The sequence below is a fragment of the Lissotriton helveticus genome, chromosome 2_1, assembly GCF_964261635.1.
Source record: "Lissotriton helveticus chromosome 2_1, aLisHel1.1, whole genome shotgun sequence".
NCBI lineage: Eukaryota > Metazoa > Chordata > Amphibia > Caudata > Salamandridae > Lissotriton > Lissotriton helveticus.
The window spans coordinates 132,546,374-132,567,298 of record NC_136059.1 but is presented as its reverse complement, the minus strand read 5'-3'; positions in this window follow the sequence as shown (position 1 = coordinate 132,567,298).

The following is a 20,925-nucleotide window of genomic DNA, read 5'->3' as shown; positions in this document are numbered from 1 at the left end:
GGTTTCACACCAGTTATAGTTAGCTGGAAATTTTACTCGCATAAAACCATTGAAATTCCCACGTTATAGTTAGTTGGACTCACTATAACTTGCGCGTGCAATGCACTGCTGATGACGTCACATATTACATCACTCATGACATGGTCAGTGACATCACTCATGACATCACTGATGACACCATCCTTGTGACAGAGTGACAGACCTCCTTTCACTGTAATGTAACCCTTGAAACACATATTCAATAATAGAAACTAAAATTTTCAAAAAAAAGGAGATACCCATACCAGTTACAACAACCAATTCAATAATTCCACCATCTATATACACATCCACTCATTCACTAACAGTTCTATATAGTCACTCATACATATACTCACTCATCATATGTAGTGATACACCTATACATCCTGTTACACACCGACAGTCATCCAAAAGATACTCTCACACATGCAAATAAACTATTGAACATCCATTTATTTGCATATACAGCTATACACACACTACCACCTTACTTCTAAGGAAAGTTACACATACTTACTCTCTTAAACAATCACTTATAGAAACACATACTTATTTAAACAGGAACTCTTACAATCTCTTACTCTCACATATACTCACTTATATACATCAATATTCACATATATTAGATTAAAACATATGTAGTTACTGATAAAGACACTAGTGAGACAGTCATTCAGTCCCTAACACACACATATACACACTCATCCACCCATACAGTCCTGCACATATGCTGTCTTCAAAACACATACAAACAGAGAGTCAGTCACTCATGCATCTATGTGCTAAGTAATACCCCCACCAAACCATACAAACACTCATACTGATACTAAGAAAAACATCTGATAACCCATATACCTACACATGTAGCTACTCACCAACCCATGCAGGCACTTATACACAAAGTGAAACACTAATCCATATATTTAAATATTTAAACATTACTCACTAATATATGTATTCACTAAGATACACTTAATAAGCCTGTTAATCAATCAATTTAAAAAAAAAAAACCATCCATGTAAACACTTATTTAAACATTTATTCTTCCATCAACTTTTACATATACATAAATAAAACATATTTATTTTTCAGAAAGACACATTCACTGGATGGTGTCATCAGTGATGTCATGAGTGTTGTCACTGACCATGTCATGAGTGATGTAATATGTGACGTCATCAGCAGTGCATTGCACGCGCAAGTTATAGTGAGTCCAACTAAGTATAACGTGGGAATTTCAATGGTTTTATGCGAGTAAAATTTCCAGCTAACTATAACTGGTGTGAAACCTATGGTTTTTTCAGTGAATATATATATATATTACCTACTGGCGGTCGCCAGTAGGTAGTTATAGTTAGGACCTAGTTTCCATAGGAAATCCGCAACATTCTATTGAGAATAACTTTGGAGCCGGTGGACGAATTTTGGCGAATTTCCCAAATTAGGTGGCCCTCCGCTCCGCTCCTTCCCTGTAAATTTGGGGGGGATTCGTTAAGCGGGGGCCGAGATAAAAGGGGGGTCCCAAAACGTGCTTTCCCCATGTTAATTTCCTTAGGGCGGTTGGACTCACTTTTAGCCCGAACGGCTGAATGGATTCCCACGAAACTTGGCAAAATTGTAGGGACTGGTAGCCCGATGTGCCTTTGCTATGTCTCAAGATATGTGCTCCAGAGGATTTTGAGTAATTTAGGTTCAAAAACATATATATATCTATAAGCGCGCCCCGGTACACGCACAGGGGAGCGCACCCGGCGCGTAACGCGAGTTCGCGCGCGGAAAGCTGATTGGCTGTCGGGTGTCTGTCAACATTCCAAACAGTCCGGAGCGGCCGCCATCTTGTGTCTCGGTAGCATCGAGACACAAGAGGTGGCAAAAACAAAGGGGAAAATGACCAGAAGGGGGCAGGGTAGACCCCCCCTGAGCCCCTGGTTTGATGTGGGGGCCATAAAAGGTCCCCGCGGGGCAAAAAAAAAAAGAAAAAAACGATTTTCGCAGGGGGAGCGCCCGGTACGCGCACCGGGGAGCGTACCAGGGAGCGTATCAAGGGGAAAACACAGTGAAACAGTAAAATAATAATTTAAAGTGCTTAGAGGTAGGGTAGCTTTGAATAGAGTTTTTGTGTTGTGTGGCTGATTTAAGTACCAACATGTAGGTACCAATGCAGAGTCTTAAATTGAATGTACACCTTTTTTTCTGTAGATATCTTGCATGTTGTTACAGAAGTTATTGTGGTATATGCAATCCATACCATAGTCTGTCAGGAAAGCAGAAACAGATCCTTTAAGCACTCCCTGAGAAGACCTAGGGGATCATGGGTAGTCTACCCTGCTCCCTTATGATGTTTTAAAATTGCACAGTATACTGTAAGTTTCACTTTATACTATAATATAAACAGAATCATTTTGGTAGTACTTCATGAATTAGATATAAAAATTAATAATGTCTCAAACAATTTTTAATTATTAAATAAAAATGTATTGGTTAGAATTTTCATAGTTTAATAAAACTTCCAGCATTAGATCATCTGGAATCTCCTCAAAAATGCATGTTTCAATATCTTGTGAACAGTCAATAAATTGTTGATCCAAAGACTCATCCATAAAATCCTCGTCAACAAAATCTTCATAAAGAATCTCCTCATTTGTAATCTCGAAAGAAACATTGATGTTTTCTTGTTCCCCTTCCATTTTCTTGCTGTAAATTGCATAAAAAATAACTATATCAGTAGAGTTAGGGCACTGTTGGGTTCAAGTTCAGACAGGTAGTTCAGATTTTTTAACAGTGAAGTTAACTTTGGGCAGTGTATGGTATCAGGCAGGAAGTAGAAATATAAAAAAGTGCCTGTGAAGAAGCGTAAGTAAATTCATAATTATAGCAGAGAAGCCTAAGTCAATCCATAAATATAACAGAGGAGCCTATCTCAATCTATAACTATAACAGAGGGACAGTAAATAACTATCAGAAAACGTTTTTACAAATTAATTTAAAGTGCCCCTTACAAATTAACAACTTACTTTACAGAGAGGTGAAGAAGAAAAAATGCGAAAATCCTTTCAAGATGTACCTCAGGTAGTTGTAGTCAAAATGGCCGTGTTTCCCTCTCATTTTTCTCATGTACATAACCAATCAAATGTCAGGAAAAAAAAGTAGAAAATAAACATTTTAATCGGTTGTAAATTCTAACACTTCATATGTGTTTTTGTCATATTTAGACAGGGCTACAGCCCAAATGGCTCAATGGAATTCCACCAAATTTGGGAAAATGGTAGGGACTGGTATGTAGTAGGGCCTATTCTTTATTTGGTGAAAGTGTCTCCAGTGGTTTTTATGTAAATTCACTTTTAAAATTTTTGGGAGCGCTTCCCGGTGCGTGCCCCGGTACGCGTACCAGCAGTGCAACGGGAGTCCTCCACCTTGTGTTTCGGTAGATTTGAGACTCAAGATGGAGGACAAACAACGTTGGGAATGGGATAAAGGGGGCACGGTAGACACCCCCTGACCCCCTAGGTTTACTGAGGAGGGCTTAGGAGGCCCATATAGGCGAAAAACCAATTTTTTTTCGCGGGGGGAGCACCCGGTACGCGTACCGGGGAGCGTACCGGGGAGCATACTTTGGAGAAAAACAGTGAAAAAAGTTAGAGTAAAATAATCATTTGGAGTGATCAGAGGTAGGGTAGCCCTGAAAAGAGCTTTTGGGTTCTGTGGATGATTTAGGTACCTACAAGTAGGTTCCAATGCACAGTCTTAAATTCAGGAGGAATATTCTATTCCCCTCATCTGAGAAGTGCACACCATCTCCTCTGTAGATATCTTGCATGTTGTAACGCAAGTTATTGTTGTATATTGAATCCATTCCATAGTCTCTCATGTAAGCAGAAACAGATTTATTCACATGTTTACGTGCTTTCTCAAATTGTGGACAAAATTGGTTGGACCACTTCCATTTCTGTCTTTGGCATGTATTGGAATATACCAAGGCAGTTTGTGGAAAAAGTGTCATCAATTGCCCAAAGATGTCCTTAAAAAGCATTTCCAGACCTACCCCAGGCAAAGTGCCTAGGTCATTTCCACCACAGTGCAAAATTATAAGGTCAGGGTGTGGCAGATGGTGAAAGGATTTTACCAATGGTATCAATTGATGACATCTCAATCCTCTTTGGCCAATCCATTTGATGTGCACATTTGGTAAATCAAGGTTGTGAACATTTCTGAGAGCTGCATACCTTTGAGCCCTGTGGATGTAGCTATGTCCAATAATCCAGACAGAATACATGGTGAGAGGAGGTTCTGGTGCAGTCAGATGAATTGTAGGAATAAAATGGCAGTTGGAACAGTAGGAGTTTGAAAAAGAAAACTGTGGAGTTTCAGTGCTGTGATTGGTGGATTCAGATAGTTGAAAACTGAAAGTTAGGGTGCATGGTTCTGTTATGTGAAAGAAGTAATTTGAATGGTTAAGTAAAAGTCATTAAAAGAAAGATTGCACCTGATAAGCTGGTGTATTGAGAGGTCAAACATCCTTGCTGGGTTCATTTGCAACATTGTAGAATAAACTTTTAACCCTGAGAGCTCAGTGAGGAGTGAGTTGCTATGGTAACAGGTAGAAAGGGCTGAGGGGGGAAGGGTGTTGGTTTGAAAATAGAGAGGGAAGAGTTTTAATTGGTTAACATGAGGGATATGTGTGTAGAATTAGAGGTTTTCTGTGCCATTAATGGTTGCAGTGACTGGAGTACATACCTTTTGCTCTGCTAAAGAAATATTGGTGTGTGTATCTGACACTGTTCTCAATCTCCCAAAGCATTTGTAAAGGTGATTTATGATTCATTCAATATAGATAGAGAGTTCAGATTAGGAAGCACATTGAGCTTCTTTGCTGTTGGTTTGTGTGATGCTTTTTGAATAAGCATGGTATCAATATTTGCAAGATAGAGGATTTGTATTTTATGAAATAGTGAGGTTTTAGTAATGAAATTGAATGCTTGTACATAGGACCTGCGCTCTGTTTCTAAAATGTTATTTAAAAAACGATTTTAGGGCAAATCAATGGGTTTCAGTAGTGAAATTGAATGCTTGTACATAGGACCTGGGCTCTGTTTCTAAAATGTTATTTAAAAAATGATTTTAGGGCAAATCAATGGGTTTCAGTAGTGAAATTGAATGCTTGTACATAGGACCTGTGCTCTGTTTCTAAAATGTTATTGGAAAAACGATTTTGGGGCAGATCAATGGCTTTTACATTTTTGAGAAGGAATAAATAGTGAGTTTTCAGTACTGAAATGGAATGCTTGTACATAGGACCTGCGCTCTGTTGGTTTGTGTCATGCTTTTTAAAAATGCATGGTATCAATATTTGCAAGATACAGGATTTGTATTTTGTTAAATAGTGAGGTTTCAGTAGTGAAATTGAATGCTTGTACATAGGACCTGCGCTCTGTTTCTAAAATGTTATTTAAAAAACGATTTTAGGGCAAATCAATGGGTTTCAGTAGTGAAATTGAATGCTTGTACATAGGACCTGTGCTCTGTTTCTAAAATGTTATTTAAAAAACGATTTTAGGGCAAATCAATGGGTTTCAGTAGTGAAATTCAATGCTTGTACATAGGACCTGCGCTCTGTTTCTAAAATGTTATTTAAAAAACGATTTTAGGGCAAATCAATGGGTTTCAGTAGTGAAATTGAATGCTTGTACATAGGACCTGTTCTCTGTTTCTAAAATGTTATTGAAAAAACGATTTTCGGGCAAATCAATGGCATTTACATTTTTGAAAAGGAAAAAATAGTGTGTGCATGATTACATAAAAATATATACATGTTTCACAATCATGTCACCTGTGTTACCTCAGACTAGGAATCAGACTGAGCTTCTTTGCTGTTGGTTTGTGTCATTTTTTTGGTAATGCTTGGTAGGAATGTTTGCAATAGAGAGGAAATGTGTTTAGTAAAATAGTGAGTTTTCAGTACTGAAATGGAATGCTTATACATAGGACCTGCGCTCTGTTTCTAAAATGTCATTCAAAAAACGATTTTGGGGCAAATCAATGGCATTTACATTTTTGAGAAGGAATAAATAGTGTGTGCATGATTACATAAAAATATTTGAACCTTTCAAGATCATGTCACTTGTGTTACCTCAGATTAGGAAGCAGACTGAGCTTCTTTGCTTTTGGTTTGTGTCATTTTTTGGGTAATGCTTGGTAGGAATGTTTGCAAGAGAGAGGAAATGTATTTTGTAAAATTGTGAGTTTTCAGTACTGAAATGGAATGCTTGTACATAGGACCTGCGCTCTGTTGGTTTGTGCCATGCTTTTTAAAAATGCATGGTATCAATATTTGCAAGATAGAGGATTTGTATTTTGTGAAATAGTGAGGTTTCAGTAGTGAAATTGAATGCTTGTACATAGGACTTGCACTCTGTTTCTAAAATGTTATTTAAAAAACAATTTTAGGGCAAATCAATGGGTTTCAGTAGTGAAATTGAATGCTTGTACATAGGACCTGTGCTCTGTTTCTAAAATGTTATTTAAAAAACGATTTTAGGGCAATCAATGGGTTTCAGTAGTGACATTGAATGCTTGTACATAGGTCCTGTGCTCTGTTTCTAAAATGTTATTAAAAAAACGGTTTGGGGCAAATTAATGGTTTTTACATTTTTGAGAAGGAATAAATAGTGTGTGAATGATTACATAAAAATATTTAAATTTTTCACAATCATGTCACCTGTGTTACCTCAGATTATGAAGCAGACTGAGCTTCTTTGCTGTTGGTTTGTGTCATTTTTTTGGTAATGCTTGGTAGGAATGTTTGCAAGAGAGAGGAAATGTATTTTGTAAAATAGTGAAGTTTCAGTAGTGAAATTGAATGCTTGTACATAGGACCTGCGCTCTGTTTCTAAAATGTTATTAAAAAAAACGATTTTGGCGCAAATCAATGGCATTTACATTTTTGAGAAGGAATAAATAGTGTGTGCATGATTACATAAAAATATTTAAACCTTTCACAATCATGTCACTTGTGTTACCCCAGATTAGGAAGCAGACTGAGCTTCTTTGCTGTTGGTTTGTGTCATGTTTTTACATAATGCTTGGTATCAATATAAGCAAGATAGAGGATTTGTATTTTGTGAAATAGTGAGGTTTCAGTAGTGAAATTGAATGCATGTACATAGGACCTGCGCTCTGTTTCTAAAATGTTATTTAAAAAACGATTTTAGGGCAAATCAATGGGTTTCAGTAGAGAAATTGAATGCTTGTACATAGGACCTGAGCTCTGTTTCTAAAATGTTATTTAAAAAACGACTTAAGGGCAAATCAATGGGTTTCAGTAGTGAAATTGAATGCTTGTACATAGGACCTGCGCTGTGTTTCTAAAATGGTATTTAAAAAATGATTTTGGGGTAAATCAATGGTTTTTAAATTTTTGAGGAAAAAAAACAGTGTTTGCATGATTAAATAAATATTTTTGAACAGTTCATAATGATGTTACCTGTGTTACCTCAGATTAGGAAGCAGATTGAAATTCTTTCTTGTTGGTTTGTGTCATGCTTTTTGATAATGCTTGGTATCTACATTTGCAAGATAGAGGATTTTTATTTTGTGAAATAGTGAGGTTTCAGTAGTGAAGTTGAATGCTTGTACATAGGACCTGCGCTCTGTTTCTAAAATGTTATTTAAAAAACGATTTTGGGGCAAATCAATGGCTTTTACATTTTTGAGAATGAATAAATAGTGTGTGCATATTTACATAAAAATATTTGAACCTTTCACAATCATGTCACCTGTGTTTTCTCAAATTAGGAAGAGGATTGTGCAGATGAGGTGAAACATGTCCAGGGGTGCAAAGGAGTTGAGGCCTGTGTCCATGAGTACAATGGAGAGGACTTACCTCCTCTGACCCTTAGACAAGCATTATCTAATCTGTGCCCCTTGGACAGACCTCAATACATTGAGTATAATTGATTGTAACAGGGTGCAGATGAGAAGAGGCGTGTCCAGGGGTTTAGCTTAACTGAGGCCTGTCTAATGGTGCTGATGAGTTGAGGTCTATTCAGGGTTGCAGATGAGGTGAGGATTGTACAGGGGTGCATAGGAAGTGATGCCTGTGTTGAAGAGTGTAGTGGAAGAGAGGTCTGTCCAGGGGTGGAAAGAAGGTTAGGGCTGTGTCTAAGAGTGTAGTGGGGAATAGGCTTCATGAAGTCCAGTCCAGTGCACTCTTAGATACCGGTCTCACCACCTATGCTCCCCAGGATAGGCCTTACCTCAGGGGTACAATCTGCTTACTAATCTGAGGAAACACAGGTGATATGATTGTGAAATGTGCAAATATATTTGTTTAATCATGCAGATACTATCTAATCCTTGTCAATAATGTAAAACCAATTCATGTGCCTGAAATATTTTTTTAGAATAACATTTAAAAAACAGAGATAAGGTCATATTTATAAGCATTAAAGTGTTTATATCGTTTGCTTATTGTCATTGCTTTGTTGTTTGGTAATAGTGCTCTATAATGAGTTTTTTTTTATTTGTTTACCACAGATTGAAATCAAGATTTCAATAGTAATGAAATATGCCCTCAAGGCAGAGGAGATGGAAAGATGATAAGCGGAAAAAATCAAAAACAGCAACGGAATTAAAGCAGTCTCCTACAACAAATACTTCAAAAAACAGGAAAAAAGCTCCTGGTAAGACAACTAAGTCTTTCTTTCGGAACATATGTAGATCAAAAAAAAAATGTTGGTCAGAATGTGGATAAAGAGAAGGAGAGAGCAAATTTGAAAAGGAAGGAGAGGCCCCCCAAAAAATGTTACTACTGGAGCAGGAGAGAATAATATGTATAGGAATAGAAGGCAGAATCAATTTAGGGAGATTCGTAAACGAATGTTTCGCAATAGGGTGGTTTTAAATTTGTTAAAACATGTTAAGAAAGGTGAACAGAGAGCTGCGTTTTACAAGAAAAAGAAAAGTATAGAGAAGATTGTTGATCAGGCTTTTGAAGTTAAGAAAAAATTATTTATTTTAATAATCAATAGAATTAGGACACTTAACAAGACAATTGATGTTTTCAAATCAAAGAGTAGATGCAAAAGAGTAATTAATCGGACTAATTTTTGTAAAAACATTTCTGGAGAATGGATGCATAGTTCAAGTTGTGAGCCATTTTTTAATGAGGAGAGTTACTTCCAGGAGAATGATTTGGTGCATGCAGTTGACACCAGTGGTCGAGCATATGAGGTGAAAGACGGTTGTCCGATTGAAAAAGAGAAACTTATGCCTAGAGAAGCAGAAGAGGTGTTAGCTGATGAATTTTTAGGGAGACGTACTAAGGGTCCAGTGTACACTTGGAAGTGTAGTAGTATTTGTAGTGTGCAACAGGATTCAATCGATGTGCTTCGTAATTTCTTACGTACATATAGTAAGAAAAGTCTAAAACAGAAAATGAAGATGTTGCAAGACTTAGATCCTTGCAGAGTGAGAGAAAACACAGGTTTGCAAGGGCATTCACTGGCTTGTCTTTCTAGAAAAGTCTGTCAGAGTGTTTGTCATCATTTTAGGATGTTAGCAGTGCATCATACAAAATGAGGAAATTAGTGAGAAGGTTGTATTATACAAAAAGTCCAGCACTTAAGCTTAAACAGTTAAATAGTGCTCTTTTGCATGGAACTGAATTAGATGTGAAGAAGATTTGTGAAGAAATTGAGATTTGTTATTTTTGTGAAAAAGAGGACAGTGTAGAAATTGACACAGTATTACAAGGTAATGTGGAAGACAATGTACAGATTTCAAGTACAGAAAAGTTTGAACAGGAAATTACCAGGTTTATGGTGAAATCAAGTGAAAGGCCTAATTTTACTTGTGTGTGTTGTCGACAAACTCATTATAAGCATCAAACTAGATTAGTTGATTTATACGTAAAAAGTGAAAAGATAAATAATTATGAGTGGAAGGATTTTGCAACTTATTTGCGGGTGGAGAATTCTTTTGATTTGAGCTCTGATCTGCGTATTTGTAAATATTGTTATAATAAATTAAATCAAAACAGAATGCCTGCTAGAGCTGTTCATAATAATCTGGAGTTGGTAGACATTCCTCCTGAATTGATGGATTTAAATACATATGAGTCTATTTTGATTCAATGTGTCCATCCTTTTCAGGCAATTGTTCGCATGGAGCCTAAGATAGGGAAATTGCCTCCTTCAGATTTACAGAGAGGATTAAAGGGAAGAGTTGTTTATTTGCCTCTAGATTTCAAGAAAAATATTGATACAATTGGTGTAGAGAAAGTGGAAGATGAACCTCTGGTTATTCTAGTTAATGGGGTTCCGACAAAGAGTAAGAAAATCTGGCAAGATTTAGTGGATGTTAGGAAAGTCAAAAAGGCAACGTTGTATTTGGTCAAAAACAATGAGTACTACAAACATGTATGTGCTGGAGCAGAGGAAACAGCTGCAGATGAAGACAGTGATTGTTCAGCTGGCCAAATTGAAAAAGTTGATGTGTCTACAAGTGAAGAAATATATGAACATTATTCTGTTCATCCTTTGCATTCCAAAGAAGTAATGGGGAATGCAATTGAATTGTTTCAAATGAAAGCAGCAAAAGGAAGTCGCATTAGTGTATGGTAAGAAAGTTTGGAAGCTCGTTGTTTTCCAAAGCTATTTCCAACAGGTCGAGGTGGACGATATGACGATCGACCACTTCAAATTCCTGCATCTGAATATCGAACTGTAAGATTATATGCTGAAGATCCAAGGTTTCGTCAATGCATTCCCTATTTGTTTCATCTACTGTATGAAAGTGACTTGTCTGGGCTTTCTTATGCAGTAAACCTTATACTGAAAAGTGGAGCACATCTGCAAAATGTTTCGGCGAGGGACTTTATGGAGAAAGTGAATCTGCAAGATAATATTTTAGAATCTCATCTAATCAATCTCATGGCATGTCAGCGTGGTACAAACGAGTATTGGTACCGTCGTCATGGGGAATTGAAATGTATGCTAAGAAACTTAGGAACTCCTACATGGTTCCTCACTCTTAGCTGTGCCGAGTATGCAAATGCAAATATACAAAATATAGAATTCAAAACACCTGGAGAACTGTGTTCTTTGGATCCAGTGAATGTATGCAGATATTTCAATCATAGATTTGAAGCTATGATGTCTTTTATTACCAACAAAAAAAATCCTCCCCTTGGAGAGGTTTTGGATTTCTTTTGGAGAAAGGAGTATCAAGCGAGAGGTGCTCCTCACATACATATGTTGTTATGGATTAAAGATGCACCCAAATTTGGAACAGATTCGGATGAGACAGTGATGAGCTTCATTGAAGAGTATTCAACATGTGCTGTTCTGAAAACTACCGAAGAAAACAGTTTAAGGCAACACGTTTTACGCTTTTAATCCCATCGTTGTGGAAAGTACTGTCGTCGAAAATTCAGAAACAAGGACAAGTTCTACACAAAATGTCGTTTCGGCTTTCCACGACCAGTGATTTCTAAAGGAAGAGTAAATAATTTGATGTCTTCTCTGCGACATACTGTGACGAGGAAATCACCAAAAAATACATACAATTTAAAAAGAAACGAAGAGTCCAAGTACATCAACGACTACAACCCAGTGATTTTGTCCATGTGGAATGCTAACATGGATATTCAATTCGTTGCTGACAACTCTATTGCTGTGGCTCGATATGTGACGTCTTACATCACAAAAAAAGAAAAGACAGAACTGAAGGAAATGTGGGAGGACATTTCACATGAAAAGAGCCTAAGCAAGAAATTATACAGTTACAGTCTGAAGATGTTGTCGCATCGAGAAATTGGAGCATATGAATGTTCTGATCGAATGTCGTCAGCAAGTCTCTATGCCAAATCTAGAACCATCATTTGGGTGAGTCTAGGTCTTGCTGCAACACGAAATCGAGTTTTGAAATCTGTACAAGAGATAGAGTATTTGGCGGAGAAAGAACCAGAAAGTACAGATATTTTGAAGACAAACATGTTGGATACATACTATCCAAATAGAAGTCCTCACCTTGAGAACGCTTGTCTCTATGAAGTTCTGCAAATATATATTTATAAGAGGAACATCAGAGAAGATATCAATAATGTAATATATGCTGTCATTGGATGTGAAGGATGTCTAGTGAAACAGAAAAAAGGTCATTTGATTAATCATCGAAAATTGAGTTGTGAAAATCCAGATAAAAAGAGAATTTTATTATTTGGCTCTTTTGCAACTCTTTAAACCGTGGCATGAAGAAGAGGAACTACTTGGAGATTTTCTCTGTTATGAAGACTCTTTTAATGCAACGATGGATACCATAGAATGTCCTGTTTTTCCAAATTATCTGCAAATGTTGAATGAAGAAATAGAGCAAGAAGCAACAATTGCTGCAGAGATTGCGAGAGGCAGTTCTCAAGGCAGTCAGAGTTCTGCTTCATTGAGTCAGGATCCACTAGGAGGACCAATTATCCAAAATGAAGCTGACACTGCCATGGATGAGGTGGAAAGAGCAATGGAGCAAGCTCAAGAGGATGTAATTAATTTAGAAGATTTTTGAAACAATTAAACCTTGAGCATTAACAGATATATGACGAAGTCACACAACAGGTTGAACATGGATTGAGTCATGAGAAGAAAGAGTGCTCATGTACATCATTTAAGCCTGTCCGACTGTACGTGAATGGAGAAGCGGGAACTGGAAAAAGTTTTCTGATTAAAGCAATTGCATCTTATCTGCAGAAAAGGACTGAATCACCGCTGTCTTGTGTTGTTACCGCTCCAACTGGGCTGGCAGCACATAATATTAAAGGGATTACTTTACATCGTTTACTGATGCTGCCAGTGGAGCATGATAACAAATTGCAATACCACAAGCTATCTGGAGATGCATGTTCCGAAGTTTCGAGAGTCCTGAAGAAAATGAAACTTCTTATCATTGATGAAGTAAGCATGGCGTCAAATATAATGCTTGCTTTTGTGCATTTGAGAATGCAAGAAATTCTTAGAACAGACTATGATGTTTTATTTGGAGGAAACATATTATTGTTTTTGGAGACTCCAGTGAAAGGACAACCTGTGTTCAAAATGCTCACGCATGAAGATACCAGAAAGTGCCTAGGAAGCATTGGAAACGTTAATATATGGTTACATTTCAAATATGCAGAACTACTCCAAAATATGCGGCAGGCAAAGGATGAAGATTATAAAAATATTCTACAAGATGTAAGAATCGGAATAATAAGTCAGCATGGGAAAGAAGCTTTACATGGACGATTAATTTCTAATTTGTACCCAAATGAAAACATTCTTCCAGAGAATATTTTTAAGATAATAAACGAGAAGAAATCTGGCATATGTTTGATGCCAACTCTGAAAGAATGTTCCATGTTCAACAACAAAATGTTAAATTTAGAAAATTAAGAGATAGTGAAACTGGAAGCTACAGATAAAATAGAGCATATGGGAGCAACAATTATTTTGTCTGAAAATTTGAAATCAAAATTGGATTCATTAGAGAAGACTATATCTAAAACTGCTGGTTTTGAAAAGACTCTGAATGTGTGTTTGAATTGTCGTATCATTTTGAGAAGGAATTTAAATGTTGAAAGAGGTCTGGTAAATGGAGCAATGGGTCATGTTGTTGGTTTTGTGAATTACAAAAATAGAGATGGAATTGAAATTTTAAAAATTAAATTTGATGGCATTGATGAAATAGAACAAATTTGTCGTTGTTCAGCTAGATTTTTGCTCGTGAAAGACTTATATGTTCGCCGAAAACAGTTTCCTATTTGTTTGGCATATGCAGTGACAATTCATAAATCTCAAGGTTTAAGTGTAGATAGTGCTTTGGTGAACATTGGAAGTTCTGTGTTTAAAGAGGGTATGGCATATGTGGCATTATCACGAGTCAGAACTTTATCAGGATTGTATTTAATTGAGTGTGATGAAACAAAGATTTGTGCTGATCTATATTGTGTTAAAGAATACAATAGGTTAAGAAGAGAGTATGCTCCACATTTGCCTCAATATCCTCTGTTTGAAAAACGTGTGGTAGGCCGAAAAAGAAGAAATGAGATTAATTGCAGTGAGGTACCAGCAAAAAGGCAAAAAGTAGATAAAAGTGTAAATGTAAAGAGAAAGAAAAAGGATTCTGTTGAAGATGTTGTTGTATTTCAGTTTGAAAACAGTTCTGGTGTCAACTGCTATGCTAATGTAGTAGTTAATGTTGTTTTTTTTCTTCAAAATTTACAAAAACAGATTGTCGAAAATCGGGAACAAACATTGTGCTGTTTATTGAATTCTGTGTTAGAGAAATGTAGTAGTGATAGAGCAAAAATAGAAAGTGTTTCAGAAATTAGAAATCTTCTACACATATGTTCAGGTCAAAATCAATTTTCACAGATAATTCAGCAGGATTGTCAGGAATTTTTAATGTATATGTTTGATGTATTGGAAGATGAAGAAGTAGATATAAAAAATCTTTTTAACCTTTCTTATCAATGGCAACGGTGCACAGACATAATATCGACTCCAAAATATCGTTTGGACAGAATATAGAGGAAAAAATATCGTTTGGACAAAATATCGACTGTACAGAATATCGACAGCCAAAATATCGTTTTTAAGGTAAGTGCAGTAATATCGACTGTAAATAATATAGAAAGTGAAAATATGTAAGTAAATACTATAGATAGTAAAATAAATTGTTTTTATTTTTAGGGTTCAGGGTCAGTTTTGGGTTTTTGGGTAAAGGGGTATTTTTAGGGTTCAGAGTCAGTTTTGGGTTTTTGGGTAAAGGGGTATTTTTAGGGTTCAGGGTCAGTTTTCAGTTTTTGGGTAAAGGGGTATTTTTAGGGTTCAGGGTCAGTTTTCAGTTTTTGGGTAAAGGGGTATTTTTAGGGTTCAGGGTCAGTTTTCAGTTTTTGGGTAAAGGGGTATTTTTAGGGTTCAGGGTCAGTTTTCAGTTTTTGGGTAAAGGGGTATTTTTAGGGTTCAGGGTCAGTTTTCAGTTTTTGGGTAAAGGGGTATTTTTAGGTTTCAGAGTCAGTTTTCAGTTTTTGGGTAAAGGGGTATTTTTAGGGTTCAGGGTCAGTTTTCAGTTTTTGGGGATTATTTTATTATATTTTATTACTATATATATATGTTTAATAAATATGAAATAAAAAAATATTTATTTAACTTTCATTAATTATTTAATTATTATAAGTTAATTTAAGTAATTTTAAGTATATTTTAGTAATTAATTATTAATATTAATTTAATTTAACACTGTTTTTAGTAAATACGATATTTTTTACAACTATATTTTTGTAAACGATATTTTGTACTCGATATTTTTGTACTTACCTGTTTGTACATACAAACTCGATATTTTTGCTGTAGATATTTTTTCCTCGATATTTTGGGTAGTCGATATTTTGGTAGTCGATATTCTTTCAGTGATCCAATGGCAACATGACTGTGATAACTGTGCTTCATCTAGTACTACTAGAATAGACTCTGAAAGATTTATATATTTGACTTTACCAGACTGCAAATCAGTGCCTTTTAATAATCTAGTTAACCCCTTCGGGGCTAATGACGAGCTGGGCTCGTCATGGCGCTTACCTGTGGTGCGCTGATGACAAGGCCAGCTCGTCATCAGCCCCCGTCTCAGGGGAAGCGCTAGCGCTCCCCCCGAGGGTCTCTGATCTTCGTTTTTTGCTGGGGGCGGCAGCGGAAGAGCTTCCGCTGCCGCCCCCGCCCCTCCCACGGGAATCCCTGATGACGTCAGCGCGCACAGCGCGCGCTGACATCATCAGGGATTCCCAGTGCTCAGGAAGCCATTTGCTTCCTGAGCGCCGTGCAGCAAGGTAGGTTTTCTGGACTCCGGCGGGGGTTTGGGGCAGCGAAGAGGCATCAGGGGAGAGGAAAGAGATTTTCCTCTCCGCTGATGTCTCTTTGAAGGGCATTTCTGCCTCACGATCGCGCACAGCGTCGCGATCGTGCGGCGGAAATGCCCCCACTAGCACCAGGGATTTCATTTTAGTTTTCAGGAAGCGACCCCTTGGGCAAGGGTCGCTTCCAGGCGGGCAGTAAATATGTTTTCATTTCTCTGCCCCCCCTGGGGGGAAATCGGCCCGTTTTTTCGTCCGTTTTGCCCCCAGGGGGGGGGGGGCAGAATTTCCCCACTAGCACCAGGGTTGTGTTTTGGAGCCAAGATGGCGGCCATCTTTTCTGTTTACGTTTTTCAGTCCCCCCTGGGGGCAAATCGGCCCATTTTTTTGCCCGTTTTGCCCCCAGGGGGGACAGAAAATGCCCACTAGCACCAGGGATTTTTGTTGGGGCAATGTGTTTGTTTTGGGAAGCGACCCCTTGGGTAAGCGTCGCTACCAGGTGACCATGATTGTGTTTTTGTTTTTCTGTCCACCCTGGGGGCAAATCGGCCCTTTTTTTTGCCGTTTTGCCCCCAGGGGGGGCAGAAAATGCCCTCTAGCACCAGGGAATATTTCGTTTTTAGGATGCGACCCCTTGGGCAAGGAGTAGTGCTTGGCTGGCGGTGTGTGTGTGGAGTGGCGCTTGGCTGGTGGTGTGCGTGGAGTGCTACTTTGCTGTCTGTGCACGGAGTGCTGCTTGGCTGGAGGTGTGTGTGGAGTGGCGCTTGGCTGGTGGTGTGCGTGGAGTGGTACTTGGTTGTCTGTGCACGGAGTGGTGTTTGCTGGTGGTGTGTGTGGAGTGGTGTTTGGCTGGCGGTGTGTGGGGAGTGGTACTTGGCTGGATGGTGTGCGTGGAGCGGTGCTTGGCTGGCGGTGAGTGGCGCTTGGCTTGCGGTGTGCGTGGAGTGGTGCTTGGCTGGCGGTGTGTGTGGAGTGGTACTTGGCTGTCAGTGTGCGCTGAGTGGTGTTTGGCTGGCGGTGTGTGTGGAGGGGTACTTGTCTATCTATGCACGGAGTGGTGCTTGGCTGGCGGTGTGTGTGGAGTGGCGCTTGGCTGGTGGTGTGCGTGGAGTGCTACTTTGCTGTCTGTGCACGGAGTGGTGCTTGGCTGGCGGTGTGTGTGGAGTGGCGCTTGGCTGGTGGTGTGCGTGGAGTGCTACTTTGCTGTCTGTGCACGGAGTGCTGCTTGGCTGGCGGTGTGTGTGGCGTTGCGCTTGGCTGGTGGTGTGCGTGGAGTGCTACTTGGTTGTCTGTGCACGGAGTGCTGCTTGGCTGGCGGTGTGTGTGGAGTGGCGCTTGGCTGGTGGTGTGGGTGGAGTGGTACTTGGTTGTCTGTGCACGGAGTGGTGTTTGCTGGTGGTGTGTGTGGAGTGGTGTTTGGCTGGCGGTGTGCGCTGAGTGGTATTTGGCTGGCGGTGTGCGTGGAGGGGTACTTGTCTATCTATGCACGGAGTGGTGCTTGGCTGGCGGTGTGTGTGGAGTGGCGCTTGGCTGGTGGTGTGGGTGGAGTGGTACTTGGTTGTCTGTGCACGGAGTGGTGTTTGCTGGTGGTGTGTGTGGAGTGGTGTTTGGCTGGCGGTGTGTGGGGAGTGGTACTTGGCTGGATGGTGTGCGTGGAGCGGTGCTTGGCTGGTGGTGAGTGGCGCTTGGCTTGCGGTGTGCGTGGAGTGGTGCTTGGCTGGCGGTGTGTGTGGAGTGGTACTTGGCTGTCAGTGTGCGCTGAGTGGTATTTGGCTGGCGGTGTGCGTGGAGGGGTACTTGTCTATCTATGCACGGAGTGGTGCTTGGCTGGCGGTGTGTGTGGAGTGGCACTTGGCTGGTGGTGTGTGTGGAGTGGTACTTGGCTGGCTGTGCACGGAGTGGTGCTTGGCTGGTGGTGCTTGTGGAGTGGCACTTGGCTGGTGGTGTGCGTGGAGTGCTACTTTGCTGTCTGTGCACGGAGTGGTGCTTGGCTGGCGGTGTGTGTGGAGTGGCGCTTGGCTGGTGGTGTGCGTGGAGTGCTACTTTGCTGTCTGTGCACGGAGTGGTGCTTGGCTGGCGGTGTGTGTGGAGTGGCGCTTGGCTGGTGGTGTGCGTGGAGTGCTACTTTGCTGTCTGTGCACGGAGTGCTGCTTGGCTGGCGCTGTGTGTGGAGTTGCGCTTGGCTGGTGGTGTGCGTGGAGTGCTACTTGGTTGTCTGTGCACGGAGTGGTGTTTGGCTGGTGGTGTGTGTGGAGTGGTGTTTGGCTGGCGGTGTGTGGGGAGTGGTCCTTGGCTGGATGGTGTGCGTGGAGCGGTGCTTGGCTGGCAGTGAGTGGCGCTTGGCTTGCGTTGTGCGTGGAGTGGTGCTTGGCTGGCGGTGTGTGTGGAGTGGTACTTGGCTGTCGGTGTGCGCTGAGTGGTGTTTGGCTGACGGTGTGTGTGGAGGGGTACTTGGCTATCTATGCTTGGAGTGGTGCTTGGCAGGCGGTGTGTGTGGAGTGGCGCTTGGCTGGTGGTGTGTGTGGAGTGGTACTTGGCTGGCTGTGCATGGAGTGGTGCTTGGCTGTTGGTGCTTGTGGAGTGGCGCTTGGCTGGTTGTGTGCGTGGAGTGCTACTTTGCTGTCTGTGCACGGAGTGGTGCTTTGCTGGCGGTGTGTGTGGAGAGGCTCTTGGCTGGTGGTGTGCGTGGAGTGCTACTTTGCTGTCTGTGCACGGAGTGCTGCTTGGCTGGCGGTGTGTGTGGAGTGGCGCTTGGCTGGTGGTGTGCGTGGAGTGCTACTTTGCTGTCTGTGCACAGAGTGGTGCTTGGCTGGCGGTGTGCGTGGAGTGGCGCTTGGCTGGTGGTGTGCGTGGAGTGGTACTTGGCTGACGGTGTGTGTGGAGTGGCGCTTGGCTGGATGGTGTGCGTGGAGTGGTACTTGGCTGTCGGTGTGCGCTGAGAGGTGTTTGGCTGGCGGTGTGCATGGTCTGGTGCTTGGATGGTGGTGTGGGTGGACTGGCACTTGGCTGGCGGTGTGTGAGTAGTTACTTTCTGTTGGTCACTACACACACTGCTAGTTGAGTGACACTCTACGCAGTCCATTATTTTCTGTATTTGCTGTGTCAGATATGTGGGCGTGTGAAAGTGATGGGCCCTTGAATGGCGCTGGCGGTGTGAATGTTTTGTATGTGTCACACGTACAAAAGGTGTATGAATGTCCTTACTGCCCCTGTGTGGTAGGAGCAAAAGACTGACTGGCACCAAAGTGGTCAGGCAGTTACAAAAATTCAAAAAATTATCTAGTGTCTTGATGTTAAACCTCATCTAATCTCAATTGGTCTAAGCCCTATTTGATGGCCCATCTGGCTGAATTTTAATTTGCGGGGCAAATTTGTGTGTTGTTGTTTTAATTGTTATATTGTTTGTGAAATGTGGTAGAAATTTTTTTTTCTTCTCTATTTTTGTCTTGTTCCAGGCTTTTGCTGTTTGGATTGTTGTAGGTTGCGTGTCTGTTTGCTGCTTGTGTACTTGCGTGTGCTTGGTAAGTGAATGTATTTTGTACTACTTCCCCTTGATGTTTGTCTTTTTGAAAAAGGTTGTACTTCTAGCAGTTTGTGTGGCTCTGTGTTTTTTTTTCCGTTTTTTTTCAGCATTAGTGTTTGATGTGCACTTTGTTTTCTAATCTGTCATTTCTTTTTTTCTTTCTAGTGGGATATCATTTCTTTTTGCTGTGTCTCAACAGAGTAGGTGCTGGTGAGTGTAGCTATATTTTGTAAGAGTGAAATTGTTTTGGATTGTATTTATCTTTTTGTGAAAGCCTTACCTTGTTTACTTCTTACTTTGCACAGTGTAGGTTGTTGTTCACTTGTGTGTGCAGTCTTCTTGCTTTGTAAGGGTAATGGCTAGTCGCAGGATTACTGCTCAGCAGGATCTTGGTTTGCTTTTTGAGTCTTCCTCTGACCATGGTTCAGAGTCTGAGTCCGATTCGGACTCCCAGGAAGCGGCAGAAGATTCAGGCAGTGAGTTTTCTCTTCGCATGGAATCATCATAATCGGATGATGACTCTTCTTCTAGTGCTGATGAAGGGCCTATGGTAGAGGAGGACATTGTGTTGCCGGTAGTGGGCCAAGAGGCACCTGTGCTGCTGCCTAGGGCCGCAAGGTTTCCTTTCTTTTTACGTCGGCAAGAGGCATGTGGGCTGGAGCCTGCACCCAAAAGGCTTCACATTGCTGTGGTGCGCAAAGAGGCATCTGGTGTTTTTCGTCTTCCTGCTGGTGTAGTGCAGCAAGAGGCATCTGGGGCTGTTAGGCTTCCCATTGGTGCAGAGCGGCAAGAGGCATCTGGGCCTGCTTTGTTTCCCGGTGGTGTAGTGCAGCAAGAAGCATCTCAGGCTGCTGGGCTTCCCGTTGGTGTAGTGCAGGAAGAGCCCTCTCGGGATGCTATGCCTTCTGTTGGTGTTGTGCAGCCAGAAGTATCTGTGGCTGTTAGGCTTCCCGTTGGAGAACAGCAGCAAGATGTTTCGGTGCTGCAGGCTGGGGTGGCTGCTCCCCCCGTTGATAGGGATGGCCTCTGGGTTCCCCCTGGCTTGGTGCAGCCGGCATTGCCAGAGTTCACTGGTCTTCCTGGGTGTAGAGTGAATACTGAGAATTTTCTGCCAATTAATTTTTTTCAGTTGTTTTTTGATGATGTGTTTTTGCAAGAGATTGTTGAGCAAACCAATTTGTATGCAGAACAATTGTTGAGGGCCAACAGTGCCAGACTTAAGCCCTATTCTAGAGCAATCCGGTGGACTCCCATAAATGTTGAAGAGATGAAGAAGTTTCTGGGATTAACTTTTTTGATGCGCTTGCTAAGGAAGTCATCAATGACTTCATATTGGTCCACTAGTCTTTTGATGGCAACAGCTATATTTCCAGCAGTCATAAGTCGTGATCGGTATATGCTTCTTCTTCGGATGATGCATTTTGTTGATAATAGTTTAGCGTTGTCACGCGATCACCCTGATTGTGACCGTTTGTTTAAAATTCGGCCTGTCCTTGATCACTTTGT